Source organism: Balaenoptera ricei, chromosome 16, assembly GCF_028023285.1.
Source record: "Balaenoptera ricei isolate mBalRic1 chromosome 16, mBalRic1.hap2, whole genome shotgun sequence".
NCBI classification, from domain to species: Eukaryota; Metazoa; Chordata; class Mammalia; order Artiodactyla; family Balaenopteridae; genus Balaenoptera; species Balaenoptera ricei.
This window is the reverse complement of record NC_082654.1, coordinates 76,166,509-76,193,567: the sequence shown is the minus strand read 5'-3', so window position 1 is coordinate 76,193,567 and position 27,059 is coordinate 76,166,509.

Sequence of the window (27,059 nt, the reverse complement as noted above, 5' to 3'; positions counted from 1 at the left end):
ACACATATCCTATCATATCACTTTTTGCAGTTACTTAAAAATTGATACCAATGAAGATATTTCCACAGAGAAAGGCAATCACAGATTCATTAAAAAACTTATGGTTCACCAAATAGAAAGGGATGAGGGTTGGTTACATTACCATATTGGGGTTAACAAAGATATACATACCATGTGAAATATATAACCACCAAAGACGTACGGAAGACCAGGAGAGAGACTACTCAACATTGTGCCATAACCTACATGGGAAAAGGATGCGAGGAAGAATAGATACACGTATCTGTGTGAAAGAACCACATCTTGCACACCTAGAGCAAACAAACCATTGTAATCAAATTTGCTGGGATAAAAAATAAAAAGTCAATTACAAATATGAACAAGAAGTAATGAGACATAAACTAAAGGGCTTTTTCCTGGCATATTCCATTCTAATATACAACCTAGAACACCACTTCCATTAAGGCTCTGTTTCCCTAGTAACCAGATTTGGTAAAGGAGAAATGCTGCAGCCTTGTGGCCGTTTCCTGCAAGAGCAGCTTTAAACTCACAGCTAATGGTCACTTAACATTCACAAGGACTCAGGGCTGTAAAAGACACTTGCTCTAAACATTGGTGCTGAAGTAGGGAATGGACAAAAAAATTCAAAACAGGCAAATGTTTCAAGAAGAGATTATGAAGAGTTAAGTTTTCCTCACACTCTTTTTAAAAACAAGGAAAATGGATAAAAGCTCAACCTCAGGGAGTGTTAGACGCATGCAATCTAATCTACAAAAAGTTTCAACTTACACCAGTCGACTGACCATCAGCAAAAAGTCTACAAACAATAAATGCTGACGGGGTTTCAGAGAACTGTGTACCCTCTACCTGCTGGTGAGACGTAAAGGGGTAACAGCCAATAATGAGAAAAGAAAGGAGCTGTGTTTAAAAGTAAAAATGGAGGCACCATTCAATCCAGCAGGCGCATCATTGGACGTCTCACCTGAGAAGACAAGAATCGAGAAGACACAGGCCGCAAAAGCTGCAGTGCAGCCTTATTCACAATAGCCAAGACAGTGAAGCAATCAAAATGTCCAACAACAGGTGAATGGATAAAGAAGAAGTGGTCCATGTACACAATGGAATATTAGCCATGGAAAACAATGAACCATTGCTCTTTGAGGCACCACAAATGAGTCTGGAGGTAATCACGAAACATGAGGTAAGTCGGAAAGCAAAAGACCTATATTCTATGATATCACTTATAGGCGTTATCTAATAACTGACACAAATGAACATATTTCCACAGAGAAAGACACTCACAGACTTAGAAAACAAACTATGCTCATCTAAAAGGAAAGGTGGGGGGAATGGATAAATTAAGATTAGTGTTACTATATGTATACAAACACATATTATATATATATCACAAAAAGACCGACCATATAGCAAGGGAGGTGTGCGGAACCCTCTGTAACATTTTACATGGGAAGAGGATCTGTACTTGAATAGACATATATAATGTACAAATGAAGCAGATTGTGTACACCTAGGAGAACCAATATTCGAAGCTTTACCCCAATTAAAAAAAATTTTAACACCAAGAAGAAATAATGAGACATAAACTTATGGGGGTTTTTCCATGCACATTCCAATGTAATTTACAACCTAGGAACACAACTTCCAGAAAGGCTCTGCTGCCCTAGTACCCAGATTTGGGAATGGAGAAATGCTGCCTGCTTGAGGCCACTTCCCACAACATCACCTTTAAACCCATTGCTAAAGGTCACTAAATATTCACCAAACTTGCAGTTCGGGAAATGACACCTGCTCTCTAAAAATTTCTGGGGTGGAAAATTGACCAAAAAATTAAACAGAGGGCAACCTTCCAAGAAGACAATTTCAAGAGTTATATTGTATTCCCAATTGTTTCCTTTTTTTAACAGAAAAGAAAACGGCGGAGAAAAATGATGAGTTCTACGAATTTTCAGAGACATGCAAACCCAAATTACAGAAACCTATCAGCTCACAGCAGCCAGAAGGGCCATTAGCATAAATGCTGCAAACAATAAATGCTGAAGCGATTGTGGAGAAATGCGTACCCTCGATTCTAAGGGGGACGTGGTAAGAGCCACTAATGAAAACACAAAGTAGGTGCTTTGAAAAGGGAAACACGGTGCTACCAGTCAATGAATCACACCCACTGCTGGGCCTATCACCTGAGAAAATGAGAATCAAAAAGTCACAGGCTGGCAATCATGCACTCCAACAATATTTACCATAGCCAACAATTGGAAGCAATGAAAATGTCCATCAACCGAGGAATGCACAAAGTAGAAGTGGTCCACGTACACAGTGGAAAATTCCTCCAATAAAAAATAAAAATTAAATTTAAAAATCCAACAAAAGTAAAGAGACATCAGCTTGTGTGGGTTTGTCCAGGCACACTCCACTCTAATTTATAACCGAGAAACACCACAGGCCGCAAGGGCTTTCCCCTAGTTACAAGGGTGGGGAACATAGAACGGCTGCCACCCTATGGCAGTTACCTGCAAAACCAGCTTTAAAGCCTGTGCTAATGGTCATTTCATAGGAAGGAGTAATGCAGGACTGTAAATGAAACCTGCCCTCAAAATGTCTTGAGGGAGGTAATGGCCAAAACATTTCAAAATGTGACACATACTTTAAGAGAACACTTTCAAGAACTAAGAGGTAATCACAGCTTGAAAAATAAAAAGGACTTGCCTTCAAGCTCAATTTCAATGGATTATGAGGCACGTGCGAATTCAACCACAAAGAGGTATCAGATCACACTTGTCAGAATAACCATCAGCAAGAAAACTACAAACAATAAATGCTGAAGGTGTTGTAGAGAAATGCATACCCTCAACTTCAAGGGGGACGTAACTTGGAAAGGGCCACGAAATAGAACAGAATGGAGGTGCATTAAAAAGGTCAACATTGAGCTACCATATGATCCAGCAGGCCCACTCCTCGACCTATAATCTAAGAAGAGAGAATTGGAAAGACACAGGCAGGCAAATCTGCATGGCACAGTATTACAATAGCCAAGATATGGAAGTAACCAAAAAGTCCACCAACAGATGGGTGGACACAGAAGAACTCCTCCATGTACAGATGGAATATTCGCTAGTGAAAAAAATGAAACAATGCCATTTGCAGCACCATAGATGAGTCTAGACGTAATCACGCCACCTGTAGTCAGTGAGAAAGCAAAAGACACATATCCTATCATATCACTTTTTGGAGTTACTTAAAAATTGATACCAATGAAGATATTTCCACAGAGAAAGGCAATCACAGATTCATTAAAAAACTTATGGTTCACCAAATAGAAAGGGATGAGGGTTGGTTACATTACCATATTGGGGTTAACAAAGATATACATACCATGTGAAATATATAACCACCAAAGACGTACGGAAGACCAGGAGAGAGACTACTCAACATTGTGCCATAACCTACATGGGAAAAGGATGCGAGGAAGAATAGATACACGTATCTGTGTGAAAGAACCACATCTTGCACACCTAGAGCAAACAAACCATTGTAATCAAATTTGCTGGGATAAAAAATAAAAAGTCAATTACAAATATGAACAAGAAGTAATGAGACATAAACTAAAGGGCTTTTTCCTGGCATATTCCATTCTAATATACAACCTAGAACACCACTTCCATTAAGGCTCTGTTTCCCTAGTAACCAGATTTGGTAAAGGAGAAATGCTGCAGCCTTGTGGCCGTTTCCTGCAAGAGCAGCTTTAAACTCACAGCTAATGGTCACTTAACATTCACAAGGACTCAGGGCTGTAAAAGACACTTGCTCTAAACATTGGTGCTGAAGTAGGGAATGGACAAAAAAATTCAAAACAGGCAAATGTTTCAAGAAGAGATTATGAAGAGTTAAGTTTTCCTCACACTCTTTTTAAAAACAAGGAAAATGGATAAAAGCTCAACCTCAGGGAGTGTTAGACGCATGCAATCTAATCTACAAAAAGTTTCAACTTACACCAGTCGACTGACCATCAGCAAAAAGTCTACAAACAATAAATGCTGACGGGGTTTCAGAGAACTGTGTACCCTCTACCTGCTGGTGAGACGTAAAGGGGTAACAGCCAATAATGAGAAAAGAAAGGAGCTGTGTTTAAAAGTAAAAATGGAGGCACCATTCAATCCAGCAGGCGCATCATTGGACGTCTCACCTGAGAAGACAAGAATCGAGAAGACACAGGCCGCAAAAGCTGCAGTGCAGCCTTATTCACAATAGCCAAGACAGTGAAGCAATCAAAATGTCCAACAACAGGTGAATGGATAAAGAAGAAGTGGTCCATGTACACAATGGAATATTAGCCATGGAAAACAATGAACCATTGCTCTTTGAGGCACCACAAATGAGTCTGGAGGTAATCACGAAACATGAGGTAAGTCGGAAAGCAAAAGACCTATATTCTATGATATCACTTATAGGCGTTATCTAATAACTGACACAAATGAACATATTTCCACAGAGAAAGACACTCACAGACTTAGAAAACAAACTATGCTCATCTAAAAGGAAAGGTGGGGGGAATGGATAAATTAAGATTAGTGTTACTATATGTATACAAACACATATTATATATATATCACAAAAAGACCGACCATATAGCAAGGGAGGTGTGCGGAACCCTCTGTAACATTTTACATGGGAAGAGGATCTGTACTTGAATAGACATATATAATGTACAAATGAAGCAGATTGTGTACACCTAGGAGAACCAATATTCGAAGCTTTACCCCAATTAAAAAAAATTTTAACACCAAGAAGAAATAATGAGACATAAACTTATGGGGGTTTTTCCATGCACATTCCAATGTAATTTACAACCTAGGAACACAACTTCCAGAAAGGCTCTGCTGCCCTAGTACCCAGATTTGGGAATGGAGAAATGCTGCCTGCTTGAGGCCACTTCCCACAACATCACCTTTAAACCCATTGCTAAAGGTCACTAAATATTCACCAAACTTGCAGTTCGGGAAATGACACCTGCTCTCTAAAAATTTCTGGGGTGGAAAATTGACCAAAAAATTAAACAGAGGGCAACCTTCCAAGAAGACAATTTCAAGAGTTATATTGTATTCCCAATTGTTTCCTTTTTTTAACAGAAAAGAAAACGGCGGAGAAAAATGATGAGTTCTACGAATTTTCAGAGACATGCAAACCCAAATTACAGAAACCTATCAGCTCACAGCAGCCAGAAGGGCCATTAGCATAAATGCTGCAAACAATAAATGCTGAAGCGATTGTGGAGAAATGCGTACCCTCGATTCTAAGGGGGACGTGGTAAGAGCCACTAATGAAAACACAAAGTAGGTGCTTTGAAAAGGGAAACACGGTGCTACCAGTCAATGAATCACACCCACTGCTGGGCCTATCACCTGAGAAAATGAGAATCAAAAAGTCACAGGCTGGCAATCATGCACTCCAACAATATTTACCATAGCCAACAATTGGAAGCAATGAAAATGTCCATCAACCGAGGAATGCACAAAGTAGAAGTGGTCCACGTACACAGTGGAAAATTCCTCCAATAAAAAATAAAAATTAAATTTAAAAATCCAACAAAAGTAAAGAGACATCAGCTTGTGTGGGTTTGTCCAGGCACACTCCACTCTAATTTATAACCGAGAAACACCACAGGCCGCAAGGGCTTTCCCCTAGTTACAAGGGTGGGGAACATAGAACGGCTGCCACCCTATGGCAGTTACCTGCAAAACCAGCTTTAAAGCCTGTGCTAATGGTCATTTCATAGGAAGGAGTAATGCAGGACTGTAAATGAAACCTGCCCTCAAAATGTCTTGAGGGAGGTAATGGCCAAAACATTTCAAAATGTGACACATACTTTAAGAGAACACTTTCAAGAACTAAGAGGTAATCACAGCTTGAAAAATAAAAAGGACTTGCCTTCAAGCTCAATTTCAATGGATTATGAGGCACGTGCGAATTCAACCACAAAGAGGTATCAGATCACACTTGTCAGAATAACCATCAGCAAGAAAACTACAAACAATAAATGCTGAAGGTGTTGTAGAGAAATGCATACCCTCAACTTCAAGGGGGACGTAACTTGGAAAGGGCCACGAAATAGAACAGAATGGAGGTGCATTAAAAAGGTCAACATTGAGCTACCATATGATCCAGCAGGCCCACTCCTCGACCTATAATCTAAGAAGAGAGAATTGGAAAGACACAGGCAGGCAAATCTGCATGGCACAGTATTACAATAGCCAAGATATGGAAGTAACCAAAAAGTCCACCAACAGATGGGTGGACACAGAAGAACTCCTCCATGTACAGATGGAATATTCGCTAGTGAAAAAAATGAAACAATGCCATTTGCAGCACCATAGATGAGTCTAGACGTAATCACGCCACCTGTAGTCAGTGAGAAAGCAAAAGACACATATCCTATCATATCACTTTTTGGAGTTACTTAAAAATTGATACCAATGAAGATATTTCCACAGAGAAAGGCAATCACAGATTCATTAAAAAACTTATGGTTCACCAAATAGAAAGGGATGAGGGTTGGTTACATTACCATATTGGGGTTAACAAAGATATACATACCATGTGAAATATATAACCACCAAAGACGTACGGAAGACCAGGAGAGAGACTACTCAACATTGTGCCATAACCTACATGGGAAAAGGATGCGAGGAAGAATAGATACACGTATATGTGTGAAAGAACCACATCTTGCACACCTAGAGCAAACAAACCATTGTAATCAAATTTGCTGGGATAAAAAATAAAAAGTCAATTACAAATATGAACAAGAAGTAATGAGACATAAACTAAAGGGCTTTTTCCTGGCATATTCCATTCTAATATACAACCTAGAACACCACTTCCATTAAGGCTCTGTTTCCCTAGTAACCAGATTTGGTAAAGGAGAAATGCTGCAGCCTTGTGGCCGTTTCCTGCAAGAGCAGCTTTAAACTCACAGCTAATGGTCACTTAACATTCACAAGGACTCAGGGCTGTAAAAGACACTTGCTCTAAACATTGGTGCTGAAGTAGGGAATGGACAAAAAAATTCAAAACAGGCAAATGTTTCAAGAAGAGATTATGAAGAGTTAAGTTTTCCTCACACTCTTTTTAAAAACAAGGAAAATGGATAAAAGCTCAACCTCAGGGAGTGTTAGACGCATGCAATCTAATCTACAAAAAGTTTCAACTTACACCAGTCGACTGACCATCAGCAAAAAGTCTACAAACAATAAATGCTGACGGGGTTTCAGAGAACTGTGTACCCTCTACCTGCTGGTGAGACGTAAAGGGGTAACAGCCAATAATGAGAAAAGAAAGGAGCTGTGTTTAAAAGTAAAAATGGAGGCACCATTCAATCCAGCAGGCGCATCATTGGACGTCTCACCTGAGAAGACAAGAATCGAGAAGACACAGGCCGCAAAAGCTGCAGTGCAGCCTTATTCACAATAGCCAAGACAGTGAAGCAATCAAAATGTCCAACAACAGGTGAATGGATAAAGAAGAAGTGGTCCATGTACACAATGGAATATTAGCCATGGAAAACAATGAACCATTGCTCTTTGAGGCACCACAAATGAGTCTGGAGGTAATCACGAAACATGAGGTAAGTCGGAAAGCAAAAGACCTATATTCTATGATATCACTTATAGGCGTTATCTAATAACTGACACAAATGAACATATTTCCACAGAGAAAGACACTCACAGACTTAGAAAACAAACTATGCTCATCTAAAAGGAAAGGTGGGGGGAATGGATAAATTAAGATTAGTGTTACTATATGTATACAAACACATATTATATATATATCACAAAAAGACCGACCATATAGCAAGGGAGGTGTGCGGAACCCTCTGTAACATTTTACATGGGAAGAGGATCTGTACTTGAATAGACATATATAATGTACAAATGAAGCAGATTGTGTACACCTAGGAGAACCAATATTCGAAGCTTTACCCCAATTAAAAAAAATTTTAACACCAAGAAGAAATAATGAGACATAAACTTATGGGGGTTTTTCCATGCACATTCCAATGTAATTTACAACCTAGGAACACAACTTCCAGAAAGGCTCTGCTGCCCTAGTACCCAGATTTGGGAATGGAGAAATGCTGCCTGCTTGAGGCCACTTCCCACAACATCACCTTTAAACCCATTGCTAAAGGTCACTAAATATTCACCAAACTTGCAGTTCGGGAAATGACACCTGCTCTCTAAAAATTTCTGGGGTGGAAAATTGACCAAAAAATTAAACAGAGGGCAACCTTCCAAGAAGACAATTTCAAGAGTTATATTGTATTCCCAATTGTTTCCTTTTTTTAACAGAAAAGAAAACGGCGGAGAAAAATGATGAGTTCTACGAATTTTCAGAGACATGCAAACCCAAATTACAGAAACCTATCAGCTCACAGCAGCCAGAAGGGCCATTAGCATAAATGCTGCAAACAATAAATGCTGAAGCGATTGTGGAGAAATGCGTACCCTCGATTCTAAGGGGGACGTGGTAAGAGCCACTAATGAAAACACAAAGTAGGTGCTTTGAAAAGGGAAACACGGTGCTACCAGTCAATGAATCACACCCACTGCTGGGCCTATCACCTGAGAAAATGAGAATCAAAAAGTCACAGGCTGGCAATCATGCACTCCAACAATATTTACCATAGCCAACAATTGGAAGCAATGAAAATGTCCATCAACCGAGGAATGCACAAAGTAGAAGTGGTCCACGTACACAGTGGAAAATTACTCCAATAAAAAATAAAAATTAAATTTAAAAATCCAACAAAAGTAAAGAGACATCAGCTTGTGTGGGTTTGTCCAGGCACACTCCACTCTAATTTATAACCGAGAAACAACACAGGCCGCAAGGGCTTTCCCCTAGTTACAAGGGTGGGGAACATAGAACGGCTGCCACCCTATGGCAGTTACCTGCAAAACCAGCTTTAAAGCCTGTGCTAATGGTCATTTCATAGGAAGGAGTAATGCAGGACTGTAAATGAAACCCGCCCTCAAAATGTCTTGAGGGAGGTAATGGCCAAAACATTTCAAAATGTGACACATACTTTAAGAGAACACTTTCAAGAACTAAGAGGTAATCACAGCTTGAAAAATAAAAAGGACTTGCCTTCAAGCTCAATTTCAATGGATTATGAGGCACGTGCGAATTCAACCACAAAGAGGTATCAGATCACACTTGTCAGAATAACCATCAGCAAGAAAACTACAAACAATAAATGCTGAAGGTGTTGTAGAGAAATGCATACCCTCAACTTCAAGGGGGACGTAACTTGGAAAGGGCCACGAAATAGAACAGAATGGAGGTGCATTAAAAAGGTCAACATTGAGCTACCATATGATCCAGCAGGCCCACTCCTCGACCTATAATCTAAGAAGAGAGAATTGGAAAGACACAGGCAGGCAAATCTGCATGGCACAGTATTACAATAGCCAAGATATGGAAGTAACCAAAAAGTCCACCAACAGATGGGTGGACACAGAAGAACTCCTCCATGTACAGATGGAATATTCGCTAGTGAAAAAAATGAAACAATGCCATTTGCAGCACCATAGATGAGTCTAGACGTAATCACGCCACCTGTAGTCAGTGAGAAAGCAAAAGACACATATCCTATCATATCACTTTTTGCAGTTACTTAAAAATTGATACCAATGAAGATATTTCCACAGAGAAAGGCAATCACAGATTCATTAAAAAACTTATGGTTCACCAAATAGAAAGGGATGAGGGTTGGTTACATTACCATATTGGGGTTAACAAAGATATACATACCATGTGAAATATATAACCACCAAAGACGTACGGAAGACCAGGAGAGAGACTACTCAACATTGTGCCATAACCTACATGGGAAAAGGATGCGAGGAAGAATAGATACACGTATCTGTGTGAAAGAACCACATCTTGCACACCTAGAGCAAACAAACCATTGTAATCAAATTTGCTGGGATAAAAAATAAAAAGTCAATTACAAATATGAACAAGAAGTAATGAGACATAAACTAAAGGGCTTTTTCCTGGCATATTCCATTCTAATATACAACCTAGAACACCACTTCCATTAAGGCTCTGTTTCCCTAGTAACCAGATTTGGTAAAGGAGAAATGCTGCAGCCTTGTGGCCGTTTCCTGCAAGAGCAGCTTTAAACTCACAGCTAATGGTCACTTAACATTCACAAGGACTCAGGGCTGTAAAAGACACTTGCTCTAAACATTGGTGCTGAAGTAGGGAATGGACAAAAAAATTCAAAACAGGCAAATGTTTCAAGAAGAGATTATGAAGAGTTAAGTTTTCCTCACACTCTTTTTAAAAACAAGGAAAATGGATAAAAGCTCAACCTCAGGGAGTGTTAGACGCATGCAATCTAATCTACAAAAAGTTTCAACTTACACCAGTCGACTGACCATCAGCAAAAAGTCTACAAACAATAAATGCTGACGGGGTTTCAGAGAACTGTGTACCCTCTACCTGCTGGTGAGACGTAAAGGGGTAACAGCCAATAATGAGAAAAGAAAGGAGCTGTGTTTAAAAGTAAAAATGGAGGCACCATTCAATCCAGCAGGCGCATCATTGGACGTCTCACCTGAGAAGACAAGAATCGAGAAGACACAGGCCGCAAAAGCTGCAGTGCAGCCTTATTCACAATAGCCAAGACAGTGAAGCAATCAAAATGTCCAACAACAGGTGAATGGATAAAGAAGAAGTGGTCCATGTACACAATGGAATATTAGCCATGGAAAACAATGAACCATTGCTCTTTGAGGCACCACAAATGAGTCTGGAGGTAATCACGAAACATGAGGTAAGTCGGAAAGCAAAAGACCTATATTCTATGATATCACTTATAGGCGTTATCTAATAACTGACACAAATGAACATATTTCCACAGAGAAAGACACTCACAGACTTAGAAAACAAACTATGCTCATCTAAAAGGAAAGGTGGGGGGAATGGATAAATTAAGATTAGTGTTACTATATGTATACAAACACATATTATATATATATCACAAAAAGACCGACCATATAGCAAGGGAGGTGTGCGGAACCCTCTGTAACATTTTACATGGGAAGAGGATCTGTACTTGAATAGACATATATAATGTACAAATGAAGCAGATTGTGTACACCTAGGAGAACCAATATTCGAAGCTTTACCCCAATTAAAAAAAATTTTAACACCAAGAAGAAATAATGAGACATAAACTTATGGGGGTTTTTCCATGCACATTCCAATGTAATTTGCAACCTAGGAACACAACTTCCAGAAAGGCTCTGCTGCCCTAGTACCCAGATTTGGGAATGGAGAAATGCTGCCTGCTTGAGGCCACTTCCCACAACATCACCTTTAAACCCATTGCTAAAGGTCACTAAATATTCACCAAACTTGCAGTTCGGGAAATGACACCTGCTCTCTAAAAATTTCTGGGGTGGAAAATTGACCAAAAAATTAAACAGAGGGCAACCTTCCAAGAAGACAATTTCAAGAGTTATATTGTATTCCCAATTGTTTCCTTTTTTTAACAGAAAAGAAAACGGCGGAGAAAAATGATGAGTTCTACGAATTTTCAGAGACATGCAAACCCAAATTACAGAAACCTATCAGCTCACAGCAGCCAGAAGGGCCATTAGCATAAATGCTGCAAACAATAAATGCTGAAGCGATTGTGGAGAAATGCGTACCCTCGATTCTAAGGGGGACGTGGTAAGAGCCACTAATGAAAACACAAAGTAGGTGCTTTGAAAAGGGAAACACGGTGCTACCAGTCAATGAATCACACCCACTGCTGGGCCTATCACCTGAGAAAATGAGAATCAAAAAGTCACAGGCTGGCAATCATGCACTCCAACAATATTTACCATAGCCAACAATTGGAAGCAATGAAAATGTCCATCAACCGAGGAATGCACAAAGTAGAAGTGGTCCACGTACACAGTGGAAAATTACTCCAATAAAAAATAAAAATTAAATTTAAAAATCCAACAAAAGTAAAGAGACATCAGCTTGTGTGGGTTTGTCCAGGCACACTCCACTCTAATTTATAACCGAGAAACACCACAGGCCGCAAGGGCTTTCCCCTAGTTACAAGGGTGGGGAACATAGAACGGCTGCCACCCTATGGCAGTTACCTGCAAAACCAGCTTTAAAGCCTGTGCTAATGGTCATTTCATAGGAAGGAGTAATGCAGGACTGTAAATGAAACCCGCCCTCAAAATGTCTTGAGGGAGGTAATGGCCAAAACATTTCAAAATGTGACACATACTTTAAGAGAACACTTTCAAGAACTAAGAGGTAATCACAGCTTGAAAAATAAAAAGGACTTGCCTTCAAGCTCAATTTCAATGGATTATGAGGCACGTGCGAATTCAACCACAAAGAGGTATCAGATCACACTTGTCAGAATAACCATCAGCAAGAAAACTACAAACAATAAATGCTGAAGGTGTTGTAGAGAAATGCATACCCTCAACTTCAAGGGGGACGTAACTTGGAAAGGGCCACGAAATAGAACAGAATGGAGGTGCATTAAAAAGGTCAACATTGAGCTACCATATGATCCAGCAGGCCCACTCCTCGACCTATAATCTAAGAAGAGAGAATTGTAAAGACACAGGCAGGCAAATCTGCATGGCACAGTATTACAATAGCCAAGATATGGAAGTAACCAAAAAGTCCACCAACAGATGGGTGGACACAGAAGAACTCCTCCATGTACAGATGGAATATTCGCTAGTGAAAAAAAATGAAACAATGCCATTTGCAGCACCATAGATGAGTCTAGACGTAATCACGCCACCTGTAGTCAGTGAGAAAGCAAAAGACACATATCCTATCATATCACTTTTTGGAGTTACTTAAAAATTGATACCAATGAAGATATTTCCACAGAGAAAGGCAATCACAGATTCATTAAAAAACTTATGGTTCACCAAATAGAAAGGGATGAGGATTGGTTACATTACCATATTGGGGTTAACAAAGATATACATACCATGTGAAATATATAACCACCAAAGACGTACGGAAGACCAGGAGAGAGACTACTCAACATTGTGCCATAACCTACATGGGAAAAGGATGCGAGGAAGAATAGATACACGTATCTGTGTGAAAGAACCACATCTTGCACACCTAGAGCAAACAAACCATTGTAATCAAATTTGCTGGGATAAAAAATAAAAAGTCAATTACAAATATGAACAAGAAGTAATGAGACATAAACTAAAGGGCTTTTTCCTGGCATATTCCATTCTAATATACAACCTAGAACACCACTTCCATTAAGGCTCTGTTTCCCTAGTAACCAGATTTGGTAAAGGAGAAATGCTGCAGCCTTGTGGCCGTTTCCTGCAAGAGCAGCTTTAAACTCACAGCTAATGGTCACTTAACATTCACAAGGACTCAGGGCTGTAAAAGACACTTGCTCTAAACATTGGTGCTGAAGTAGGGAATGGACAAAAAAATTCAAAACAGGCAAATGTTTCAAGAAGAGATTATGAAGAGTTAAGTTTTCCTCACACTCTTTTTAAAAACAAGGAAAATGGATAAAAGCTCAACCTCAGGGAGTGTTAGACGCATGCAATCTAATCTACAAAAAGTTTCAACTTACACCAGTCGACTGACCATCAGCAAAAAGTCTACAAACAATAAATGCTGACGGGGTTTCAGAGAACTGTGTACCCTCTACCTGCTGGTGAGACGTAAAGGGGTAACAGCCAATAATGAGAAAAGAAAGGAGCTGTGTTTAAAAGTAAAAATGGAGGCACCATTCAATCCAGCAGGCGCATCATTGGACGTCTCACCTGAGAAGACAAGAATCGAGAAGACACAGGCCGCAAAAGCTGCAGTGCAGCCTTATTCACAATAGCCAAGACAGTGAAGCAATCAAAATGTCCAACAACAGGTGAATGGATAAAGAAGAAGTGGTCCATGTACACAATGGAATATTAGCCATGGAAAACAATGAACCATTGCTCTTTGAGGCACCACAAATGAGTCTGGAGGTAATCACGAAACATGAGGTAAGTCGGAAAGCAAAAGACCTATATTCTATGATATCACTTATAGGCGTTATCTAATAACTGACACAAATGAACATATTTCCACAGAGAAAGACACTCACAGACTTAGAAAACAAACTATGCTCATCTAAAAGGAAAGGTGGGGGGAATGGATAAATTAAGATTAGTGTTACTATATGTATACAAACACATATTTTATACATATCTCAAAAAGACCGACCATATGGCAAGGGAGGTCTGCGGAACCCTCTGTAACATTTTACATGGGAAGAGGATCTGTACTTGAATAGACATATATAATGTACAAATGAAGCAGATTGTGTACACCTAGGAGAACCAATATTCGAAGCTTTACCCCAATTAAAAAAATTTTTAACACCAAGAAGAAATAATGAGACATAAACTTATGGGGGTTTTTCCATGCACATTCCAATGTAATTTGCAACCTAGGAACACAACTTCCAGAAAGGCTCTGCTGCCCTAGTACCCAGATTTGGGAATGGAGAAATGCTGCCTGCTTGAGGCCACTTCCCACAACATCACCTTTAAACCCATTGCTAAAGGTCACTAAATATTCACCAAACTTGCAGTTCGGGAAATGACACCTGCTCTCTAAAAATTTCTGGGGTGGAAAATTGACCAAAAAATTAAACAGAGGGCAACCTTCCAAGAAGACAATTTCAAGAGTTATATTGTATTCCCAATTGTTTCCTTTTTTTAACAGAAAAGAAAACGGCGGAGAAAAATGATGAGTTCTACGAATTTTCAGAGACATGCAAACCCAAATTACAGAAACCTATCAGCTCACAGCAGCCAGAAGGGCCATTAGCATAAATGCTGCAAACAATAAATGCTGAAGCGATTGTGGAGAAATGCGTACCCTCGATTCTAAGGGGGACGTGGTAAGAGCCACTAATGAAAACACAAAGTAGGTGCTTTGAAAAGGGAAACACGGTGCTACCAGTCAATGAATCACACCCACTGCTGGGCCTATCACCTGAGAAAATGAGAATCAAAAAGTCACAGGCTGGCAATCATGCACTCCAACAATATTTACCATAGCCAACAATTGGAAGCAATGAAAATGTCCATCAACCGAGGAATGCACAAAGTAGAAGTGGTCCACGTACACAGTGGAAAATTACTCCAATAAAAAATAAAAATTAAATTTAAAAATCCAACAAAAGTAAAGAGACATCAGCTTGTGTGGGTTTGTCCAGGCACACTCCACTCTAATTTATAACCGAGAAACACCACAGGCCGCAAGGGCTTTCCCCTAGTTACAAGGGTGGGGAACATAGAACGGCTGCCACCCTATGGCAGTTACCTGCAAAACCAGCTTTAAAGCCTGTGCTAATGGTCATTTCATAGGAAGGAGTAATGCAGGACTGTAAATGAAACCCGCCCTCAAAATGTCTTGAGGGAGGTAATGGCCAAAACATTTCAAAATGTGACACATACTTTAAGAGAACACTTTCAAGAACTAAGAGGTAATCACAGCTTGAAAAATAAAAAGGACTTGCCTTCAAGCTCAATTTCAATGGATTATGAGGCACGTGCGAATTCAACCACAAAGAGGTATCAGATCACACTTGTCAGAATAACCATCAGCAAGAAAACTACAAACAATAAATGCTGAAGGTGTTGTAGAGAAATGCATACCCTCAACTTCAAGGGGGACGTAACTTGGAAAGGGCCACGAAATAGAACAGAATGGAGGTGCATTAAAAAGGTCAACATTGAGCTACCATATGATCCAGCAGGCCCACTCCTCGACCTATAATCTAAGAAGAGAGAATTGGAAAGACACAGGCAGGCAAATCTGCATGGCACAGTATTACAATAGCCAAGATATGGAAGTAACCAAAAAGTCCACCAACAGATGGGTGGACACAGAAGAACTCCTCCATGTACAGATGGAATATTCGCTAGTGAAAAAAAATGAAACAATGCCATTTGCAGCACCATAGATGAGTCTAGACGTAATCACGCCACCTGTAGTCAGTGAGAAAGCAAAAGACACATATCCTATCATATCACTTTTTGGAGTTACTTAAAAATTGATACCAATGAAGATATTTCCACAGAGAAAGGCAATCACAGATTCATTAAAAAACTTATGGTTCACCAAATAGAAAGGGATGAGGATTGGTTACATTACCATATTGGGGTTAACAAAGATATACATACCATGTGAAATATATAACCACCAAAGACGTACGGAAGACCAGGAGAGAGACTACTCAACATTGTGCCATAACCTACATGGGAAAAGGATGCGAGGAAGAATAGATACACGTATCTGTGTGAAAGAACCACATCTTGCACACCTAGAGCAAACAAACCATTGTAATCAAATTTGCTGGGATAAAAAATAAAAAGTCAATTACAAATATGAACAAGAAGTAATGAGACATAAACTAAAGGGCTTTTTCCTGGCATATTCCATTCTAATATACAACCTAGAACACCACTTCCATTAAGGCTCTGTTTCCCTAGTAACCAGATTTGGTAAAGGAGAAATGCTGCAGCCTTGTGGCCGTTTCCTGCAAGAGCAGCTTTAAACTCACAGCTAATGGTCACTTAACATTCACAAGGACTCAGGGCTGTAAAAGACACTTGCTCTAAACATTGGTGCTGAAGTAGGGAATGGACAAAAAAATTCAAAACAGGCAAATGTTTCAAGAAGAGATTATGAAGAGTTAAGTTTTCCTCACACTCTTTTTAAAAACAAGGAAAATGGATAAAAGCTCAACCTCAGGGAGTGTTAGACGCATGCAATCTAATCTACAAAAAGTTTCAACTTACACCAGTCGACTGACCATCAGCAAAAAGTCTACAAACAATAAATGCTGAAGGGGTTTCAGAGAACTGTGTACCCTCTATCTGCTGGTGAGACGTAAAGGGGTAACAGCCAATAATGAGAAAAGAAAGAAGCTGTGTTTAAAAGTAAAAATGGAGGTACCATTCAATCCAGCAGGCGCATCATTGGACTTCTCACCTGAGAAGACAAGAATCGAGAAGACACAGGCCGCAAAAGCTGCAGTGCAGCCTTATTCACAATAGCCAAGACAGTGAAGCAATCAAAATGTCCAACAACAGGTGAATGGATAAAGAAGTGGTCCATGTACACAATGGAATATTAGCCATGGAAGACAATGAAGCATTGCTCTCTGAGGCACCACAAATGAGTCTGGAAATAATCACGAAACATGAGGTAAGTCGGAAAGCAAAAGACCTATATTCTATGATATCACTTATAGGCGTTATCTAATAACTGACACAAATGAACATATTTCCACAGAGAAAGACACTCACAGACTTAGAAAACAAACTATGCTCATCTAAAAGGAAAGGTGGGGGGAATGGATAAATTAAGATTAGTGTTACTATATGTATACAAACACATATTTTATACATATCTCAAAAAGACCGACCATATAGCAAGGGAGGTGTGCGGAACCCTCTGTAACATTTTACATGGGAAGAGGATCTGTACTTGAATAGACATATATAATGTACAAATGAAGCAGATTGTGTACACCTAGGAGAACCAATATTCTAAGTTTACCCCAATTAAAAAAATTTTTAACACCAAGAAGAAATAATGAGACATAAACTTATGGGGGTTTTTCCATGCACATTCCAATGTAATTTACAACCTAGGAACACAACTTCCAGAAAGGCTCTGCTGCCCTAGTACCCAGATTTGGGAATGGAGAAATACTGCCTGCTTGAGGCCACTTCCCACAACATCACCTTTAAACCCATTGCTAAAGGTCACTAAATATTCACCAAACTTGCAGTTCGGGAAATGACACCTGCTCTCTAAAAATTTCTGGGGTGGAAAATTGACCAAAAAATTAAACAGAGGGCAACCTTCCAAGAAGACAATTTCAAGAGTTATATTGTATTCCCAATTGTTTCCTTTTTTTAACAGAAAAGAAAACGGCGGAGAAAAATGATGAGTTTTACGAATTTTCAGAGACATGCAAACCCAAATTACAGAAACCTATCAGCTCACAGCAGCCAGAAGGGCCATTAGCATAAATGCTGCAAACAATAAATGCTGAAGCGATTGTGGAGAAATGCGTACCCTCGATTCTAAGGGGGACGTGGTAAGAGCCACTAATGAAAACACAAAGTAGGTGCTTTGAAAAGGGAAACACGGTGCTACCAGTCAATGAATCACACCCACTGCTGGGCCTATCACCTGAGAAAATGAGAATCAAAAAGTCACAGGCTGGCAATCATGCACTCCAACAATATTTACCATAGCCAACAATTGGAAGCAATGAAAATGTCCATCAACCGAGGAATGCACAAAGTAGAAGTGGTCCACGTACACAGTGGAAAATTACTCCAATAAAAAATAAAAATTAAATTTAAAAATCCAACAAAAGTAAAGAGACATCAGCTTGTGTGGGTTTGTCCAGGCACACTCCACTCTAATTTATAACCGAGAAACACCACAGGCCGCAAGGGCTTTCCCCTAGTTACAAGGGTGGGGAACATAGAACGGCTGCCACCCTATGGCAGTTACCTGCAAAACCAGCTTTAAAGCCTGTGCTAATGGTCATTTCATAGGAAGGAGTAATGCAGGACTGTAAATGAAACCTGCCCTCAAAATGTCTTGAGGGAGGTAATGGCCAAAACATTTCAAAATGTGACACATACTTTAAGAGAGCACTTTCAAGAACTAAGAGGTAATCACAGCTTGAAAAATAAAAAGGACTTGCCTTCAAGCTCAATTTCAATGGATTATGAGGCACGTGCGAATTCAACCACAAAGAGGTATCAGATCACACTTGTCAGAATAACCATCAGCAAGAAAACTACAAACAATAAATGCTGAAGGTGTTGTAGAGAAATGCATACCCTCAACTTCAAGGGGGACGTAACTTGGAAAGGGCCACGAAATAGAACAGAATGGAGGTGCATTAAAAAGGTCAACATTGAGCTACCATATGATCCAGCAGGCCCACTCCTCGACCTATAATCTAAGAAGAGAGAATTGGAAAGACACAGGCAGGCAAATCTGCATGGCACAGTATTACAATAGCCAAGATATGGAAGTAACCAAAAAGTCCACCAACAGATGGGTGGACACAGAAGAACTCCTCCATGTACAGATGGAATATTCGCTAGTGAAAAAAATGAAACAATGCCATTTGCAGCACCATAGATGAGTCTAGACGTAATCACGCCACCTGTAGTCAGTGAGAAAGCAAAAGACACATATCCTATCATATCACTTTTTGGAGTTACTTAAAAATTGATACCAATGAAGATATTTCCACAGAGAAAGGCAATCACAGATTCATTAAAAAACTTATGGTTCACCAAATAGAAAGGGATGAGGATTGGTTACATTACCATATTGGGGTTAACAAAGATATACATACCATGTGAAATATATAACCACCAAAGACGTACGGAAGACCAGGAGAGAGACTACTCAACATTGTGCCATAACCTACATGGGAAAAGGATGCGAGGAAGAATAGATACACGTATATGTGTGAAAGAACCACATCTTGCACACCTAGAGCAAACAAACCATTGTAATCAAATTTGCTGGGATAAAAAATAAAAAGTCAATTACAAATATAAACAAGAAGTAATGAGACATAAACTAAAGGGCTTTTTCCTGGCATATTCCATTCTAATATACAACCTAGAACACCACTTCCATTAAGGCTCTGTTTCCCTAGTAAACAAATTTGGTAAAGGAGAAATGCTGCAGCCTTGTGGCCGTTTCCTGCAAGAACAGCTTTAAACTCACAGCTAATGGTCACTTAACATTCACAAGGACTCAGGGCTATAAAGGACACTTGGTCTAAAAATTGGTGCTGAAGTAGGGAATGGACAAAAAAATTCAAAACTGGCAAATGTTTCAAGAAGAGATTATGAAGAGTTAAGTTTTACTCACACACTTTTTAAAAAAAAAAGTAAAATGAATAAAAGCTCAACCTCAGGGAGTGTTAGACGCATGCAATCTAATCTACAAAAAGTTTCAACTTACACCAGTCGACTGACCATCAGCAAAAAGTCTACAAACAATAAATGCTGAAGGGGTTTCAGAGAACTGTGTACCCTCTATCTGCTGGTGAGACGTAAAGGGGTAACAGCCAATAATGAGAAAAGAAAGAAGCTGTGTTTAAAAGTAAAAATGGAGGTACCATTCAATCCAGCAGGCGCATCATTGGACTTCTCACCTGAGAAGACAAGAATCGAGAAGACACAGGCCGCAAAAGCTGCAGTGCAGCCTTATTCACAATAGCCAAGACAGTGAAGCAATCAAAATGTCCAACAACAGGTGAATGGATAAAGAAGTGGTCCATGTACACAATGGAATATTAGCCATGGAAGACAATGAAGCATTGCTCTCTGAGGCACCACAAATGAGTCTGGAAATAATCACGAAACATGAGGTAAGTCGGAAAGCAAAAGACCTATATTCTATGATATCACTTATAGGCGTTATCTAATAACTGACACAAATGAACATATTTCCACAGAGAAAGACACTCACAGACTTAGAAAACAAACTATGCTCATCTAAAAGGAAAGGTGGGGGGAATGGATAAATTAAGATTAGTGTTACTATATGTATACAAACACATATTTTATACATATCTCAAAAAGACCGACCATATAGCAAGGGAGGTCTGCGGAACTCTCTGTAACATTTTACATGGGAAGAGGATCTGTACTTGAATAGACATATATAAGGTACAAATGAACCAGATTGTGTACACCTAGGACAGACAATATTCTAAGCTTTACCCCAATTAAAAAAAAAAATTAAAACCAAGAAGAAATAATGAGACATAAACTAATGGGGGTTTCTGCATGCATATTCCAGTGTAATTTACAACCTAGGAACACGACTTCCAGAAAGACTCTGCTGCCCTAGTACCCAGATTTGTGTATGGAGAAATGCTGCCTGCTTGAGGCCACCTCCCACAACATCAGCTTTAAACCCATTGCTAAAGGTCACTAAATATTCACCAAACTTGCAGTTCGGGAAATGACACCTGCTCTCTAAAAAAGTCTGAGGTGGAAAATCGACCAAAAAATTCAAAAGAGGGCAACCTACCAAGAAGACAATACCAAGAGTTATATTGTACTCCCAATTGTTTCCTTTTTTTAACAGAAAACGGCGGAGAAAAATGATGAGTTCTCCGAATTTTCAAAGACATGCAAACCCAAATTACAAAACCCTATCAGCTCACAGCAGCCAGTAGGGCCATTAGCATAAATGCTGCAAACAATAAATGCTGAAGCGATTGTGGAGAAATGCGTACCCTCGATTCTAAGGGGGACGTGGTAAGAGCCACTAATGAAAACACAAAGTAGGTGCTTTGAAAAGGGAAACACAGTGCTACCAGTCAATGAATCACAACCACTGCTGGGCCTATCACCTGAGAAAATGAGAATCAAAAAGTCACAGGTTGGCAATCATGCACTCCAACAATATTTACCATAGCCAACAATTGGAAGCAATGAAAATGTCCATCAACCGAGGAATGCACAAAGTAGAAGTGGTCCACATACACAGTGGAAAATTACTCTAATAAAAAATAAAAATTAAATTTAAAAATCCAACAAAAGTAAAGAGACATCAGCTTGTGTGGGTTTGTCCAGGCACACTCCACTCTAATTTATAACCGAGAAACACCACAGGCCGCAAGGGCTTTCCCCTAGTTACAAGGGTGGGGAACATAGAAAGGCTGCCACCCTATGGCAGTTACCTGCAAAAGCAGCTTTAAAGCCTGTGCTAATGGTCATTTCATAGGAAGAAGTAATGCAGGACTGTAAATGAAACCTGCCCTCAAAATGTCTTGAGGGAGGTAATGGCCAAAACATTTCAAAATGTGACACATACTTTAAGAGAACACTTTGAAGAACTAAGGGTTAATCACAGCTTGAAAAATAAATAGGACTTGCCTTCAAGCTCAATTTCAAAGGATTATGAGGCACGTGCGAATTCAACCACAAAGAGGTATCAGATCACACTTGTCAGAATAACCATCAGCAAGAAAACAACAAACAATAAATGCTGAAGGTGTTGTAGAGAAATGCATACCCTCAACCTCAAGGGGGACGTAACTTGGAAAGGGCCACGAAATAGAACAGAATGGAGGTGCATTAAAAAGGTCAACATTGAGCTACCATATGATCCAGCAGGCCCACTCCTCGACCTATAATCTAAGAAGAGAGAATTGGAAAGACACAGGCAGGCAAATCTGCATGGCACAGTATTACAATAGCCAAGATATGGAAGTAACCAAAAAGTCCACCAACAGATGGGTGGACACAGAAGAACTCCTCCATGTACAGATGGAATATTCGCTAGTGAAAAAAATGAAACAATGCCATTTGCAGCACCATAGATGAGTCTAGACGTAATCACGCCATCTGTAGTCAGTGAGAAAGCAAAAGACACATATCCTATCATATCACTTTTTGCAGTTACTTAAAAATTGATACCAATGAAGATATTTCCACAGGGAAAGGCAATCACAGATTCATTAAAAAAACTTATGGTTCACCAAATAGAAAGGGATAAGGATTGGTTACATTACCATATTGGGGTTAACAAAGATATACATACCATGTGAAATATATAACCACCAAAGACGTACGGAAGACCAGGAGAGAGACTACTCAACATTGTGCCATAACCTACATGGGAAAAGGATGCGAGGAAGAATAGATACACGTATATGTGTGAAAGAACCACATCTTGCACACCTAGAGCAAACAAACCATTGTAATCAAATTTGCTGGGATAAAAAATAAAAAGTCAATTACAAATATGAACAAGAAGTAATGAGACATAAACTAAAGGGCTTTTTCCTGGCATATTCCATTCTAATATACAACCTAGAACACCACTTCCATTAAGGCTCTGTTTCCCTAGTAACCAGATTTGGTAAAGGAGAAATGCTGCAGCCTTGTGGCCGTTTCCTGCAAGAGCAGCTTTAAACTCACAGCTAATGGTCACTTAACATTCACAAGGACTCAGGGCTGTAAAAGACACTTGCTCTAAACATTGGTGCTGAAGTAGGGAATGGACAAAAAAATTCAAAACAGGCAAATGTTTCAAGAAGAGATTATGAAGAGTTAAGTTTTCCTCACACTCTTTTTAAAAACAAGGAAAATGGATAAAAGCTCAACCTCAGGGAGTGTTAGACGCATGCAATCTAATCTACAAAAAGTTTCAACTTACACCAGTCGACTGACCATCAGCAAAAAGTCTACAAACAATAAATGCTGACGGGGTTTCAGAGAACTGTGTACCCTCTACCTGCTGGTGAGACGTAAAGGGGTAACAGCCAATAATGAGAAAAGAAAGGAGCTGTGTTTAAAAGTAAAAATGGAGGCACCATTCAATCCAGCAGGCGCATCATTGGACGTCTCACCTGAGAAGACAAGAATCGAGAAGACACAGGCCGCAAAAGCTGCAGTGCAGCCTTATTCACAATAGCCAAGACAGTGAAGCAATCAAAATGTCCAACAACAGGTGAATGGATAAAGAAGAAGTGGTCCATGTACACAATGGAATATTAGCCATGGAAAACAATGAACCATTGCTCTTTGAGGCACCACAAATGAGTCTGGAGGTAATCACGAAACATGAGGTAAGTCGGAAAGCAAAAGACCTATATTCTATGATATCACTTATAGGCGTTATCTAATAACTGACACAAATGAACATATTTCCACAGAGAAAGACACTCACAGACTTAGAAAACAAACTATGCTCATCTAAAAGGAAAGGTGGGGGGAATGGATAAATTAAGATTAGTGTTACTATATGTATACAAACACATATTATATATATATCACAAAAAGACCGACCATATAGCAAGGGAGGTGTGCGGAACCCTCTGTAACATTTTACATGGGAAGAGGATCTGTACTTGAATAGACATATATAATGTACAAATGAAGCAGATTGTGTACACCTAGGAGAACCAATATTCGAAGCTTTACCCCAATTAAAAAAAATTTTAACACCAAGAAGAAATAATGAGACATAAACTTATGGGGGTTTTTCCATGCACATTCCAATGTAATTTACAACCTAGGAACACAACTTCCAGAAAGGCTCTGCTGCCCTAGTACCCAGATTTGGGAATGGAGAAATGCTGCCTGCTTGAGGCCACTTCCCACAACATCACCTTTAAACCCATTGCTAAAGGTCACTAAATATTCACCAAACTTGCAGTTCGGGAAATGACACCTGCTCTCTAAAAATTTCTGGGGTGGAAAATTGACCAAAAAATTAAACAGAGGGCAACCTTCCAAGAAGACAATTTCAAGAGTTATATTGTATTCCCAATTGTTTCCTTTTTTTAACAGAAAAGAAAACGGCGGAGAAAAATGATGAGTTCTACGAATTTTCAGAGACATGCAAACCCAAATTACAGAAACCTATCAGCTCACAGCAGCCAGAAGGGCCATTAGCATAAATGCTGCAAACAATAAATGCTGAAGCGATTGTGGAGAAATGCGTACCCTCGATTCTAAGGGGGACGTGGTAAGAGCCACTAATGAAAACACAAAGTAGGTGCTTTGAAAAGGGAAACACGGTGCTACCAGTCAATGAATCACACCCACTGCTGGGCCTATCACCTGAGAAAATGAGAATCAAAAAGTCACAGGCTGGCAATCATGCACTCCAACAATATTTACCATAGCCAACAATTGGAAGCAATGAAAATGTCCATCAACCGAGGAATGCACAAAGTAGAAGTGGTCCACGTACACAGTGGAAAATTCCTCCAATAAAAAATAAAAATTAAATTTAAAAATCCAACAAAAGTAAAGAGACATCAGCTTGTGTGGGTTTGTCCAGGCACACTCCACTCTAATTTATAACCGAGAAACACCACAGGCCGCAAGGGCTTTCCCCTAGTTACAAGGGTGGGGAACATAGAACGGCTGCCACCCTATGGCAGTTACCTGCAAAACCAGCTTTAAAGCCTGTGCTAATGGTCATTTCATAGGAAGGAGTAATGCAGGACTGTAAATGAAACCTGCCCTCAAAATGTCTTGAGGGAGGTAATGGCCAAAACATTTCAAAATGTGACACATACTTTAAGAGAACACTTTCAAGAACTAAGAGGTAATCACAGCTTGAAAAATAAAAAGGACTTGCCTTCAAGCTCAATTTCAATGGATTATGAGGCACGTGCGAATTCAACCACAAAGAGGTATCAGATCACACTTGTCAGAATAACCATCAGCAAGAAAACTACAAACAATAAATGCTGAAGGTGTTGTAGAGAAATGCATACCCTCAACTTCAAGGGGGACGTAACTTGGAAAGGGCCACGAAATAGAACAGAATGGAGGTGCATTAAAAAGGTCAACATTGAGCTACCATATGATCCAGCAGGCCCACTCCTCGACCTATAATCTAAGAAGAGAGAATTGGAAAGACACAGGCAGGCAAATCTGCATGGCACAGTATTACAATAGCCAAGATATGGAAGTAACCAAAAAGTCCACCAACAGATGGGTGGACACAGAAGAACTCCTCCATGTACAGATGGAATATTCGCTAGTGAAAAAAATGAAACAATGCCATTTGCAGCACCATAGATGAGTCTAGACGTAATCACGCCACCTGTAGTCAGTGAGAAAGCAAAAGACACATATCCTATCATATCACTTTTTGGAGTTACTTAAAAATTGATACCAATGAAGATATTTCCACAGAGAAAGGCAATCACAGATTCATTAAAAAACTTATGGTTCACCAAATAGAAAGGGATGAGGGTTGGTTACATTACCATATTGGGGTTAACAAAGATATACATACCATGTGAAATATATAACCACCAAAGACGTACGGAAGACCAGGAGAGAGACTACTCAACATTGTGCCATAACCTACATGGGAAAAGGATGCGAGGAAGAATAGATACACGTATCTGTGTGAAAGAACCACATCTTGCACACCTAGAGCAAACAAACCATTGTAATCAAATTTGCTGGGATAAAAAATAAAAAGTCAATTACAAATATGAACAAGAAGTAATGAGACATAAACTAAAGGGCTTTTTCCTGGCATATTCCATTCTAATATACAACCTAGAACACCACTTCCATTAAGGCTCTGTTTCCCTAGTAACCAGATTTGGTAAAGGAGAAATGCTGCAGCCTTGTGGCCGTTTCCTGCAAGAGCAGCTTTAAACTCACAGCTAATGGTCACTTAACATTCACAAGGACTCAGGGCTGTAAAAGACACTTGCTCTAAACATTGGTGCTGAAGTAGGGAATGGACAAAAAAATTCAAAACAGGCAAATGTTTCAAGAAGAGATTATGAAGAGTTAAGTTTTCCTCACACTCTTTTTAAAAACAAGGAAAATGGATAAAAGCTCAACCTCAGGGAGTGTTAGACGCATGCAATCTAATCTACAAAAAGTTTCAACTTACACCAGTCGACTGACCATCAGCAAAAAGTCTACAAACAATAAATGCTGACGGGGTTTCAGAGAACTGTGTACCCTCTACCTGCTGGTGAGACGTAAAGGGGTAACAGCCAATAATGAGAAAAGAAAGGAGCTGTGTTTAAAAGTAAAAATGGAGGCACCATTCAATCCAGCAGGCGCATCATTGGACGTCTCACCTGAGAAGACAAGAATCGAGAAGACACAGGCCGCAAAAGCTGCAGTGCAGCCTTATTCACAATAGCCAAGACAGTGAAGCAATCAAAATGTCCAACAACAGGTGAATGGATAAAGAAGAAGTGGTCCATGTACACAATGGAATATTAGCCATGGAAAACAATGAACCATTGCTCTTTGAGGCACCACAAATGAGTCTGGAGGTAATCACGAAACATGAGGTAAGTCGGAAAGCAAAAGACCTATATTCTATGATATCACTTATAGGCGTTATCTAATAACTGACACAAATGAACATATTTCCACAGAGAAAGACACTCACAGACTTAGAAA